The 14,260-nt window shown below is 38.6% G+C and overlaps 1 pseudogene; it reads left to right on the top strand.

Moving 5' to 3' along the window:
* The first annotated feature begins 3,454 nt into the window (after positions 1 to 3,454).
* LOC103456160 ((3S,6E)-nerolidol synthase 1-like) lies at positions 3,455 to 12,897 on the top strand (annotated as a pseudogene).
* The last annotated feature ends 1,363 nt before the right edge of the window (positions 12,898 to 14,260 follow it).

The raw sequence follows: 14,260 nt of genomic DNA, 5'->3' as shown, positions 1-14,260 counted from the left end.
TTGGATGAAGAAAGGATTCCGGTTTTACACGTTAGATTTTCAGTGATTATTATTGTGCACTGGGTACGACCTTTTTTTTTTTATTATTGTGATTTTGTCATGGTATTATTGCATTAGGATCGAAGATAGGCTGCTAAAGTTCAAATGAAGATCCCATGCAATCCTTTGGATAAGGATTGTTTTCGCTTGGTCGGTAAAACTGGGATTAAAGATCCTTTGTTGTTTTATGGACTAATGTGACAAGGAACGTGAAAAAACTTTACCATGTTGTGCAGAAGGGATGCCGTTTATGATTGAGATGGTACAATTTGTAATGACTTTGATGTCAAATTTTTTTTAATTATTTTACTGTGTGAGGCTTATTAATGCATCAATTATAGATTTTGAAAATGTATTTTAATTGATTTATTTTTAAAATGAATCCTACAGATATCATTTATAATAAAGAAACATATCAGTTGGAAAAAGAGAAAATCTAACATTGCCACGTCAGCCATCAAATTAACATTTAACATTTATATTTTGACATCTCTTTTAGAAGTGCTCTTAGCTGTGTATGTAGGTGAAAAAGCAAGATGCATGGAGTGGAATTAATACCAATTTAGCTTTCAGTCTCGGGGGTCGTAATCAATGTTAACAAAAACAATGAAAGTTCCACAAAGTTAGCGTTTTGGGTTGTTGTTCTTCTTTTAAAGTAATTTAAAAAAAAAATTAAATTATGTACACTATCATAATTTTAATTTTATTAACATTTTAACATAAAAATATTTAAATTCTGATAAATATTGAAAAACCACTAAATTTGGGTGAATTTTGAGTTAAATAATTTTTTTTAATTATTTTAACCGTTAGATTTAAATTTGGGCCGTTAGATTTTTTTTTTTACAGTTAAATTTGATTATATTCGATCTCAGCCGTTGGATTCATTAAATCCTGTGAGACATGCCCATGTAGGTGGGGTCCCTCTGGTGGTGCCCACACCATTTTATGGGCTAAATCCTAGGGGGAATTTGGCATTTAGCTTTTAGCCCACACATTTACATGAGTTGGGTTGGGTTTGAGGGGGGGGGGGGAATAAAACCTACAAAATAGCATTTAGCCCAGGGTTAGATTTGGTCTTAAAAGTGAGACAAATGTTTTATAATGTTGGGATAACGTTTTATAATTATAACACGAAAATTAACGTTAAAATGTAAGGCAAGAGATCATACTTTTGAGTAGCATTTGTGGTCTGTCTCGCTCATCTTCTCTCGGTGGGAATGGGTTGTGTAGGAAGGACTACGGGTCTCCATTAAATGTATAAATGGATTTTTTTGGGTAATGGTCCCCATTCATCATTTGTTTAAGAGAACTTTAACGAAAAACTCATGAAACTGTTCACTTTAACGAAAAACCACATTTTTACACTAAAAAGTCAATCCTGGTACTATTCACTTTACCCTTTATTTTGTCTTTATCATTAAAACTCAAAGTTTTCAAGCTCTTTTCATTAGTTTTCCTTATGTTTAATGGACATGGATTGCCCAACTCCAATCCCACTATGTTTGTCCAATGCTCATCCCTACCATTGATGTGTAACTGTATTAACTATTGACTGAGTTTTAAATGAAACAGCAACATTTTTATTTTTCCTATGCCTCCTCAAACTTGATTTTAATCTTATTTTCCCATTGAATTCAAAATTTTCTATTTAATACCTTGGAACTAAATTTTCGTTCCATTTTTGCTTGATTTTTATCTTGTTTGTTACATATTCGTTAAGTTTACTAAGACATAAGTATAAGATCAACGCATCCAACCAAATGGTGCCACATATATTGAAAAAAAAGGAAAAAAAGAAAAGAAGAGGAGGCTTCTTCAATCTTCATCCACTGGCCATTTTTTTCTGAAATAATGTCCCAACAGCTTTAAATAGCTTAAATATGTAAAATTACAGTTAATTTCATGTGCTTATGTGTATATCTAAGGATTGTTGGTGTGGATAGGTTTTGGTTTTATGTGGCTATCGTCTGCTAGAAGGAGAAGAGTTCAGTGAAGTCTTAACATTTCTATGCTTATTTTTTGCTACTCTTTTGAAAAGGAATAGGCGAAATTTGAGTTTCAAAGGATAAAAGTGAGATTGAAATGGAATTTTAGGGACGGTCAAGGAGGTTAGATGCATTGTTGCCCACCAAAATCTGATGAGCCCCCTCCCCTAAGTACGGTTAAAAATGGGAGCTACAATAGTTAAGCATATAACTTGGGTTGTTGGCTAAATGCTACAGAAAATGTCAAAAAATAGACACGAAGAAGTGAAATTGGAATGAAGAGTCGAGAAGATGTAGTCGAAGCAGAGCATTGGATGATGATCGACACGTGGGCAGTGTGGACAAAGGCGTCATTCCACTATGCTAAGGAGGAAAAAGAACGAGGAATGGAGAGCTAGTGGAGGGCCATTTGTCATTTTACGGTTGGTGAACAATGTTTTTTGAACCGAGTTTTAGCATATAGAAAATGAGATTGTTATTGGCACTTTAAAAATCTTATTTTGCACTCTAAACTTTCTATAATTAAAAAGAAAAATACACTTATAAGAAGTGTAGAATAAAATTTTGCATTGTTAATATCAAGTCCCTGACGAATTCAACTATCTTATTTCTCCAACAATAAAGGGTGCAAAACGTTGTGTACTGTTAAGACAAAAATATGCATCAATCGAGCTCAAGTACTCAACTTCATCATCGTGCACATTGATCCCACCACTAAAGTGTGCAAAACGTTCCGCATCAGTGGCGGAGCCAGAAATTCATGCCACAAAGGCCTTTAAACTAATGAAAGAAATTAGAAAAAAAAATAGTAATATCATGGAAAATTTGAATCAAACAAGAGTGATGGAGCTTTAAAATTTGTATGAAAAAATTAGTATTGAGAGATGTCATAGTAAATAGAACATGTGTTGACATCTAACGCAACATTAATAATAATGTTATAACTAGCTCAATCTATTATTACAATATTTTTCTTTTAATATTATTGAATCGTTCTCTTGAATATATATACCTTATTTTATATGAACTAACAAAAAAATAAGCTATTATTACGATACTTTTTTTTTAATATCATTTAATCTTCCTCCCGAATATATATACCTTGTTTTATATGAACTAACACAAAAATAATTGGTTAAAAGAAATCAGAATGTTAGCAGAAGGTTAGTTATATATGATAATTGGTAAAAAATACCAAAAAATAGCTTTTCGTCAGCAAGCATCGACCCCAAGACCTAATGAAACCATTAAAACCTAACATACCAACACACCACTTGCACATTACTGCAAAATTTACTACATAATCGCTATAAATTTATTTCCAGGATAGGCCCTGGACTACCCTAGTCTCCATGTGGCTCCGCCACTGCTCCGCATGCTCCATTGCATTGGATGCCAAGAGACATTGCCCTATAAATTCACTAGGAATCACCATGAGCTGATCACCTCACTTCATTCCCAACAAGTATTTTCTCTCATCCAAAACTGGAATTTCTTAATTTCTTTCTTGTAGAAAATGGCACACTTCCTTCAAGCTCACTCTGCTTCCTCCAAGGGACAAGTTATTGTAAGTTCCAAAAATAATAACCCAACATATAGATATATATATATATATATATATATATATATATTTTATATACACATTAGTGTCCAAATTGCTCCACAATCCACTACTCATGTACCAAAACTAACACTACTTGGTTACTTAATTACTCCACACACTATCTTCTCTCTCTTTTTCTTTTAGAATAAAGTGCCGATTTAGTCCTTAAAATATCACCTTAAAGAAAATTAGGTCCTAGAATTATTTTTTCAGTAAAATAAGTACCTAAATTGATAAAAAATTGCTAATATCATTCATACTATTATATTCAAAGCTATTTTATCCAATTTTTCGTCAACTTAAGTCACTTGTTACTTTAGAGTATAATACTATCATTTTCTCGCTTATAAGCCTTTAACATTTCATATAGGTTGCGAATGTAACGTCTAATTTACCCTCCTAAGTTAACTCTATACACTGTCTTTTGAAAAAATATCAATCTACCTTCCAATGTGAATCACATGCAAGTAACGTGACTTAAATTGACAGAAAATTGAATATAGTAGCTTCGTATCTAATATTAAGAATGTAATTAGCAGATTTTTATAATTCACAGACTGAAAAAATAGTATAGGAACTTATTTTCACTCAGATGATAATTCGGAAACTAAATTGACAATTCACCTTTATTTTTTTACTATGTAATTTCAGCCTAGTGTTTGCTTATCATGCTAAGTTCAATGTTTCCCCTTTTAGGGCGACCTTCAGGTTCGCTATGCAAAGAAATTGAAGGAATTGAAGGATGCACTCGCAAACATCGGAGAAGATGAACAATTGATTGCGGTTGACGCCATGCAACGCCTAGGCGTTGACTATCATTTCCAAGAGGAGATTGAAGCAATTTAAAAAAAGCAATGCACGAGAGCTTATGGTGATGAAGGCAGTGATGAACTTGGTGTGGTTTCACTTCGTTTTCGACTACTGAGACAACAAGGTTATCATGTAACCACAGGTTGGTCTCAATTCTCTTTTTGTCCTAACTTTACTGCAAAATGTTATTTTATTAAAACGACCAAGTGAACATTTATTTGTTTGTTTGTTGATACAAATGTCAAATTTGGTTGAAAAATTTGGTCTGTCTAACATTACTCTGAAAGCTAATGTCACCATTACTACAAAGTAATTAATTTTCCTTGTGATTAACAGATGCAATATTTAATAAGTTCAAGAACAACAAGGAAGTCGACATAAGCGGATTAGTAGGATTATATGAAGCATCTCATTTGAGCTTCCCAGGAGAAGAGTCACTTGATGAAGCTGGAAGGCGAAGCCACCAGCTTCTCACGGATTGGATGAAAAACAACCTCGATGATCATCAAGCTTCATCCTTCGCGTACTCATTAGAGCATCCTTATCACAAGAGCTTGACAAGATTCATGGCTAAGAACTACTTAAATAATTTCGAAGGGAAGGAGAAATGGGTCAATGTTTTGCGGGAGCTAGCAAAACTAGAGTTCAACATGGTTGAATCTCTAATCCGAAATGAAGTTCAACAAGTATCCAAGTGAGTTCAGATCCAAAGACACTAGACACTGATTTTAAGTTAGTACTCCTTTTTAATTAATGAAAATATTTTTCATCGTAATAATTAGGTGGTGGAAAGAACTAGGCTTGACTAAGGAGTTGAAGTTCGTGAGAGACCAGCCAATTAAATGGTATACGTGGCCGATGGCATGCCTAGCAGATCCAAGCTTATCAGAGGAAAGGGTTGAACTCACAAAATCGATCTCTCTTGTCTACATAATTGACGATATTTTTGATGTTCAGGGCACCCTCGATGAACTCATTCTCTTCACAGCTGCAGTTGAGAGGTTCGTGTACTTGTGTGGTTTTATGATATCCTACATGTTACACTAGTGTGCAAATAAAATGTGAATATGTTGCTAGATTGTGAATTTGAATCATGCATGACTATCAGCGGTCTAATTCATAGTCACTTGCGCTGACATTAACGCATGTAATTAATTATTTGCAGATGGGATATTGATGCAACTGGTGAACTAAAAGGGAATCTTCTTCTCAACAAATTGATTGCTTGTCTACTAGCCTTTCACGAGTACTTCCATTAGACATGCCTTTCATAATTTTGTCTAGTCCACTAATTGTCCATTAGTCTTTCTTTACTATTTCCATTAGTTGTTGTCCGCTCCTTTGGCTCCTATAAGGAGCATCTCTATTGTAAATCATAATATAGAAATACAATATACATTTTATACTCACCTTAATTTGGTATCAAGAGCAACAAAGCTCCATCGAGCAATTTTTTTTCCGATCCTCATGGCTGAATCCACCAACTCACCCCCCTTGCCCACCCCTATCACCATTAACGCTGCTGCTCAGTTACCTCTAAAACTCACACCCACCAACTTTCCTTCATGGCGAGCTCAATTCAATGCCCTGCTTCTTGGGTATGACCTGATGGGTTACATTGATGGATCAAAACCACGTCCTGCTGCCTCCTCTACTGTGTGCTACACCTTCTGGATTCGTCAAGATCAGCTGCTACTACATGCTATCTTAGCTTCTGTCTCTGAACAGATTATATATCTCATTTCCTTCTCTAAAACATCTAAGGAGGCTTGGGACAAGCTCACCAAGCTCTACGCCAACAAAACACGCTCTCGGGTTCTCAACCTCAAAGAGCGTCTTACGCTCATGCGTCGCGATACACAACCTGTGTCAGTTTTTCTACAAGCTATCAAAGTTATCATTGATGAGCTTGCCATCATTGATTCTCCACTCTCCGACGATGATGTTGTTCTACACGTCCTCAATGGTGTTGGACCTGCCTTCAAAGAAATCGTTGTCGTTGTTCGAGCTAGCGATACCTCCATCTCTTTTGAAAATCGGTATGACAAACTCATTGAACATGAAACTTTCCTCCAACGAGATGCACCACCAGCTGCTGTTACTCCTATGACTGCCCTTGTTGCTTAAGCTCCCCGCTCCTTCTAGCGTGACTTCAGGGCCACACAAGCCTCCCAGCAGCGTCCAACAAATACCACCTACAACTCTAACCGTGCTAACCACCACAACTCCAATCATCATCGTTCTACTACGGGGTATCGTGGTTTTTGTCAATGGTGTGGTACTCAAGGGCATAGTGCAAAACGTTGCCCTCAACTTTCTTCCGCTCCACCCATGGTCAACCACACCACTATCCGCCCCTCAACATCATCTCCTTGGCTGCTCGACTCGAGTGCCTCTCACCATGTCACTTCTGACTCCAGGAACATCCCGGACTCCACTACCTATGATGGTCCTGATCAAATTGTTATTGGTAATGGAACAGGTTTAAGTATTACACATGTTGGTTCCACATCACTCTCTTCTTCCTCTACCACCCCATTTCACTTAAATGGTGTCCTTTGTGTTCCTTCCATTTCCCGTAATATTATTTCCATTGCCAAATTTAATAGACAAAATGCCACCTCTATTGAATTTTTTCCTGATTCCTTTCTTGTCAAGGATCTCAACATGGGAGCGGCACTTCTTCGAGGCCCGAATAAGAACGATACATATGAGTGGCCGTGCTTGATGCCTCAAAAACAAGTTATGAGTAGTGTGATGGACTCCTCCAATGTGTGGCACCGTAGGCTTGGTCACCCCAACCATCGAACCTATCTTCAAATCCAACGTACCTCCTCAATTCCTATGTCTTCAACTCCTTTGCACTTCTTGTCATTGCAATAAGAGCCACAAGCTCCCGTTTGGTCATTCTACGCTTGTTAGTAAGCGTCCCCTTGAACTAATTTATAGTGATGTATAAGGTCCTGCTCCCTATTTATCTACTGATGGTTTTTCATACTATGTTATCTTTGTCGATCATTTCACGAAATATATTTGGTTTTATCCCATGAAACACAAATCCGATGTTTTCTCAATCTTCACAACCTTTAAAGCTCTTGTAGAAAACTACTTCCACACCAAAATAATCACCTTCTACTCTGACGGAGGAGGAGAATATGTTAAACTCAAACATTTTCTTTCCACAAATGGCATCACTCACCTCACCACTCATCCACACACTTCTGAACACAATGGTGTTACTGAACGCCGCCACCGCCATGTTGTCGAAACAGGGTTAACACTTCTCCACCAAGCATCCTTACCCCTAACTTATTGGTCATATGCTTTCAAAACTGCTGTGTATCTTATTAATAGGATGCCCACTCATGTTCTCAATAATATATCTCCATACAAAGCTCTCTTTGGTGATCTTCCTAACTACATTAAGCTTCGTGTGTTTGGTTGCTTATGTTTCCCTTGGTTAAGACCCTATAATTCCAACAAGCTTCTTCCTCGATCTCGTCCATGTCTCTTTCTTGGTTACTCCTCTACTCAAAGTGCTTATCTATGTCTTGATCTCCCTTTCCGTCGTATGTTTGTTTCCCGTCACGTTCGATTTGATGAAAACACTTTTCCTTTTTCTTCTTTTGACTCTGTCATCCCTTCAGTTCCTTCCCCCGACTCCACTGCATGGTCTCCTGTCACTCAAGCCGCCATCTCCATTCCTGCTCACATTGCCGAAGTGCCACCAGTTCCATCACACACCTCTTCTCAGCATGCTGCCATTCATACATCTTCGGAGGTCTCGGAGTTGTGTCTCTCCGCTGCACCATCACCATTTGCGACTACTTACCCCCATCCTCACATCATCTCATACCCACATCTATCATTCCTTTACCCCCACCACCACCACCAAATATCATTCCTTTACCCCCACCACCACCACCAAATAATTTCAACCATCACCCCATGACCACCAGAGCCAAAAACAATATCTTTAAACCTAAACAACTTTGCACTGCCACCAAACACCCACTTCCTTCTCCCATTGAACCAACATGTGTTTCTCAGGCTATTAAAGATCCTCTTTGGCGTGCAGCAATGTCCGACGAGTTTAATGCGTTAATCCGCAATGGCACATGGGAGCTTGTTCCTCCTCAACCTTCACAGAATCTTATCGGGTGCAAATGGGTCTTCCGCATCAAAAGACATTCTGATGGCAGCATTGATAGGTACAAAGCACGCCTTGTTGCTAAAGGCTTTCACCAATGTCTTGGCGTGGATTTCTTAAACACCTTCAGTCCAGTTGTCAAACTCACCACCATCCGTATTGTTCTTCATTTGGCTCTCACTCATGGTTGGCCTCTTCGTCAATTAGACGTGAACAATGCCTTTTTGCATGGATCACTATCTGAAGATGTTTACATGGTACAACCCCCCGGGTTCGGTGAATTTACCATTCCAACACATGTCTGCAAACTTCGCAAAGCTTTATATGGCCTCAAGCAGGCACCCCGATCATGGTACAAGGAGTTGAGCACCTTTTTGCTCAATCAAGGATTTGTCAATGCCATCTCAGATATCTCTCTCTTTATTTTTCGTCAGGATAATGATGTGATATTCCTTCTAGTTTATGTTGATGATCTTGTTCTTACAGGAAATAATACCAGTCTCCTCTCTATGTTCATTCAAGTCTTGGGAAATCGTTTTTCTGTCAAAGATTTGGGGAACCTTCATTATTTCCTTGGGGTTGAAGTGATACCCACCACCACGGGTTTGTTTCTTTCTCAACATAAATACATCCATGATCTTCTCGCTAAAGCTAAAATGGATGATGCTAAGGATGTGACCACACCAATGGCTACCTCTACTCCTTTGATTCTCTCTGATGGCTCACCTCTCACTGATGCTACTACCTTTCGACAACTTGTTGGAGGTCTCCAATACCTCAGTCTCACCCGCCCTGACATCTCATTTACCATCAACAAACTCTCACAGTTCATGCATCGACCCACTGAGTCTCATTGGCAGGCCTTGAAACGTCTCATCCACTATCTAAAAGGCATTGTTTTTCATGGCATTCTCTTCCACCGCAGTGCCTCATCTCGTCTATATGCCTTCTCAGACGCTGACTGGGCTGGTGATCGTGATGACCGTAAGTCTACCACGGGTTATGTCATCTATTTGGGTGGCAACTTAATCTCTTGAAGCTCTCGCAAACAATGTTTTGTCGCTCGATCGTCTACGGAAGCAGAATACCGCGCCATAGCCTCTATTACTGCTGAACTAGCTTGGCTTCAATCCCTTATCCATGAGCTTGGTGTCTCCTCAATGGATAAGCCAACCATTTCCTGCGACAATATTAGGGCAACTTTTTATAGTGTCAATCCTATTCTTCACTCTCGCATGAAGCACATTGAACTTGATTTTCAGTTTGTTCGTGATCGCATCAATCACGGGCTTCTTCAAGTTTCACATGTTTCTACTCAGGATCAGCTTGCAGACGTCCTCACAAAAGCTCTTCCTCGTCCACGCTTCCAATTGTTACGATCCAAGATCGGTGTCTCTGACAGGACCACCGTCTTGCGGGGGCGTAAAAGGGAATCTTCTTCTCAACACATTGATTGCTTGTCCACTAGCCTTTCATGAGTACTTCCATTAGACATGCCTTTCATAATTTTGTCTAGTCCACTAATTGTCCATTAGTCTTTCTTTACTATTTCCATTAGTTGTTGTCCACTCCTTTGGCTCCTATAAAGAGCATCTCTATTGTAAATCATAATATAGAAATACAATATACATTTTATACTCACCTTAATTTGAACTACCGAATTACATGAAGATATGTTTTAAGGCTCTTTATGACGTTACCAATGAAACCAGCTACATTGTGCACAAAAGGCATGGATGGAACCCTCTAGAGCCCCTTAAAAAATCGGTATATAAGTTAACTTCGATTCAATGACTTACGCATTACAATTCAGATTTGGATTTATTGTTAATAATATAGTACTGCATGCATGCAGTGGGCAACATTATGCAAAGCGTTCCTACTAGTGTTCGCGTCAGGAATTTCTGTCGGGGATGTTTCCTGGCCGACGAGCACACAGCTCCTCTGGAGGTTGGCGCCGGTTGAGGGCTGCTATCGGGCTTCTGCTTCGCTATCGGGCTTTGTCGGGCAAGTCTTGTCGGGCAATACTCTTCGGGCAAGGCTCGTCGGGCAAAGCTGAAAGAGAAGGACAACGTTAACTTTGAGAGGTGTCTTTGTGGGGCCTTAGGTATAGGCCTTGAGGTTCACAATCAAGGTTAACTTTTAGGTGCTCAGGCGTGCCACTGCCATCTTCAGCATGGTAGATGTAAAATGGATGTCGAGTTTTAATTGTATATATGTATATATCCGAGAAACCGTGTTAGTTATAACAGGTGCCTTTGTGGGGCCTTAGGTGTAGGCCTTGAAGCTTCCCATAAATAACTAAACCAGTGCTCAAACACATCATATTTGTTCTTGTGATTGCCGGAGTTTTCTAACTATTATACTTCTGATTACCCGAGTCCAAGAAGTAGAATGAACCCAAATAGGTGCCTTTGTGGGGCCTTAGGTGTAGGCCTTGAGGCTTCCCATCAGAGTTCATCCTTATACTTAGACTCTCTAGATCGCAGAACGGAATGAATCCAAATGGATGCCTTTGTGGGGCCTTAGGTGTAGGCCTTGAGGCTTTCCATCAGAATCCACTTCATGCTCAAGCGTTCTATGGTAATCATAACATAATAGAAATAAAACTAGAGGGTAGGTCGATTACTTGTGCCCAAAGTAACTTCGGACTTCTCGTTTATCAAGGACTGTCGTGGATGGGTTAAGTCCACATAAGGTTCTTTTTTATGCCTTGAGGCCAAGGACTTTTAACCGATCAGATTTACATGCCCGAGGGCTTAGGACTTGGATCTGGTTTGAACACTGAAGATATATTCAAATCGGATTCAAGTATTGAGAAAGCCTTTTAATAGTCATATTGCTAGAAATAACTTGCATACAACTGGACGTATACAACATATTGAAAAGACAAAAACAAAGCAAAGAAGGTCGGGCAAGGTTAAACCTTATCAGGTAAGGCTGCTCGTCCTGTAGGTTCCTATCTTTGTAGTTTTGTCAAGGGTCTGACAGCTTAGAGGGATAGAGAGAGGGATTACAAAAGATGAATCGATACTACAGCAAGGTTGAACAGGGTAGCAGAGCTATTACAAAGGTTTGAAGGGAGGGTTATCCCGCGAGGGATGAAGGCTTGTCCCGAGAGGGATGAAGGCTGACTACAGCTTTGTTTTGAAGGCAAATCTAGCTTTGAGCAGAGTTTGTGCTTGCATTTGTTTGTTTGATTGAGTGTCCTTATTCCTGGTTTCTCTTTCTTCTTATATAGACAACTCGGCTTGGCCTTCTGTAGCAGCAGCCTTACCCGAATACGGTTTGAGGGTGATGACTCATAAGCTATTTTACATGTAATGCCACCATAAAGTGCTTTATGGGATGTGTAGCTGATCAGTCTACACCACTTGGCTTTTGGGTAGGTAAGCAAGTGGTCTTCATAAGCTGCACCAAGTCAGAAAAGGCCCTTTCTGCCTTATGGGCTTTAACTGGGCTTCGGCTGTCTTTCCCTTCGGGCCTCATTTTGGGCCAGCTCATTTCTTGAGCCCAAAGTTCAAGTTTTGATCCAAACAACTAGAAGCACGATGGTTTAGTTGCAGGCACTTGCCAAAAAGTGAAGAGTACTTGAACAACGGGTTCATCAGTTCAGGGGTGCATGTGGTTCTAACACATGCATTCTTCTTACTGGGTCAAGGTATAAGCAAGGAAACTGTACGTATTCTGGACAACATCAACATATCTAGCATTATATCTTCAACCGAAAAAATTCTTCGGCTATGGGATGACTCTGGAAGTGCCAAGTTTCGTACTTGTATTTTGATATGGTTAGTTTGAGTTACATTTAGCACTTGTTTATAAAAATATAGTATTGTAAGGATATTTTCTGGATTAATTGCAGGATGAGGACCAAGATGGAAATGATAGTTCATACATAGAGTGTTACATGAATGAAAATCAAGGTTGTTCAGAGGAAGATGCACGAGCATTCGTTGTCCATAGGATTTCGGAAGAATGGAAGTTCCTCAACCAAGAATGTTTGTCTGCATCAAATCCATTTTCAGCATCCTTTATAAAACTTGCTCTTAATGTTGCTAGAATGGTCCCATTGATGTATGATTATAATTCTCAACATAGCCTTCCAAGCCTTGTGGAGAATATGAAGTCACTGCTTTCTGATAGTTTTCTTGCACAAGACTTAAGTAACCAGCGCAGCCAAGCATAGATTGATCAATCTTGAGAAGGCAAAAGGCCGCCAGAGACCATATGCCAAGTTTGTTTAATCGCAATGCTCAAATTATAGTTTGGATTCAGGAGCGCCTTTGTTCTTGCTCTCCTTGTTAGTTTTGGGAGATAGTGTGTTTTACCTTATTTGGTTGTCCTCCGATGAAATAAAGGGATTTGGATCCTCTCCTGGGCTAATGGAGAGGATCCTCCTGACCAGTCATCGTGGGCCGTTGGATTTTTATCCAACGGCTACAAACAGAGAAGTCCTTTTAAAGTTATTATAATTATAGCCGTTGGATTTTTATCCAACGGCCCACAATGATTGATCAAGAGGATCCAAATCCGAAATAAAGAATAGAAGTTTATAATTCTCATACATTTTTTATCATAAAATTGTGCAATTAAGATTTCATAAAAAGACAGTCCACTTTTTGGAAAGGAAGAAAAGTAAGTTGACACTCACAGTTTTTAATTATTGATGTGAACAACTTTAGAAATCATTAGAAAACTCGCGCATGCTTCGTTGCGGGAATTGAATGTATTAGTCATAATAGGCAAGAATAATTTGCACAAAAATATGCACTAAAAAAGAGGTAGGAAGTGAATCACACCCTCAAATGCACCAATGCAGATAACACATATCTTACCAACACCAATGCAGATAACACACATCTTACCAAAGCAAATAACACACACTAATACCCCTTCACATAAATTGCAGGCCAAGATGTGGAAAACATGTTACCATATTCCTTCAAGAAAAATTTCTAGGCCTTTGTAATATTATGTATTAAAAAGAACCAAATTATATCCGTAAAACTCTGAATTTGTTCACTTGAGTCACAATCCTTTGCATCAAGTAGCAAATAAAATTACAAACTTGCAGCAACAAATATTCAGCATGTGCAACACTACCTTAGCGAAATATTATGGCGGCAACCATTCTTCGGCAAGTTCCCAACTTAGAAAGTTCAAAGGTAGTCAAATTAAATGAATTTTTTTTATAAATAAAATAATCATAATATGCCCACCCCGGACTCAGATCATCTCCAGGTCTCTTTAATTATGCGGATCCGACGGATTCTTGAATCTTGATCGTTCACACATATCAAACGACCATAAATAAAATTAAAAAAAAATTCACACCAAACGAGATTGCCTCTGTTGAGTGTCGTGACAGCTCAACATTAATTAGTTAGTGAGACTGCCATGTCATACTAAAGCTGTTAGATTGTTAAAAAAATTAGTTAGTCACTTAGAAGTGTAAGAATGAATCTTTAATCTAGATATATGTGTGTACAAAAACTCTGTAATTTTGATGATCCATTTCATTAAGTCTTAAATACACTTTATACAGTGTACTCTCTCTCTCTCTCTCTCTCTCTCTCTCTCTCTCTCAATTGTTTCTCTCTCTAGTACTCCATTTTCCTACATTTCTTATTGCTCTTTGATTCTTTCTCAATGTAGTTAATAGCCTCA

Source organism: Malus domestica, chromosome 10, assembly GCF_042453785.1.
Source record: "Malus domestica chromosome 10, GDT2T_hap1".
Taxonomy (NCBI): domain Eukaryota; kingdom Viridiplantae; phylum Streptophyta; class Magnoliopsida; order Rosales; family Rosaceae; genus Malus; species Malus domestica.
The sequence above is the reverse complement of the archived record's forward strand: the minus strand, read 5'-3'. Positions and strand labels throughout refer to the sequence as shown.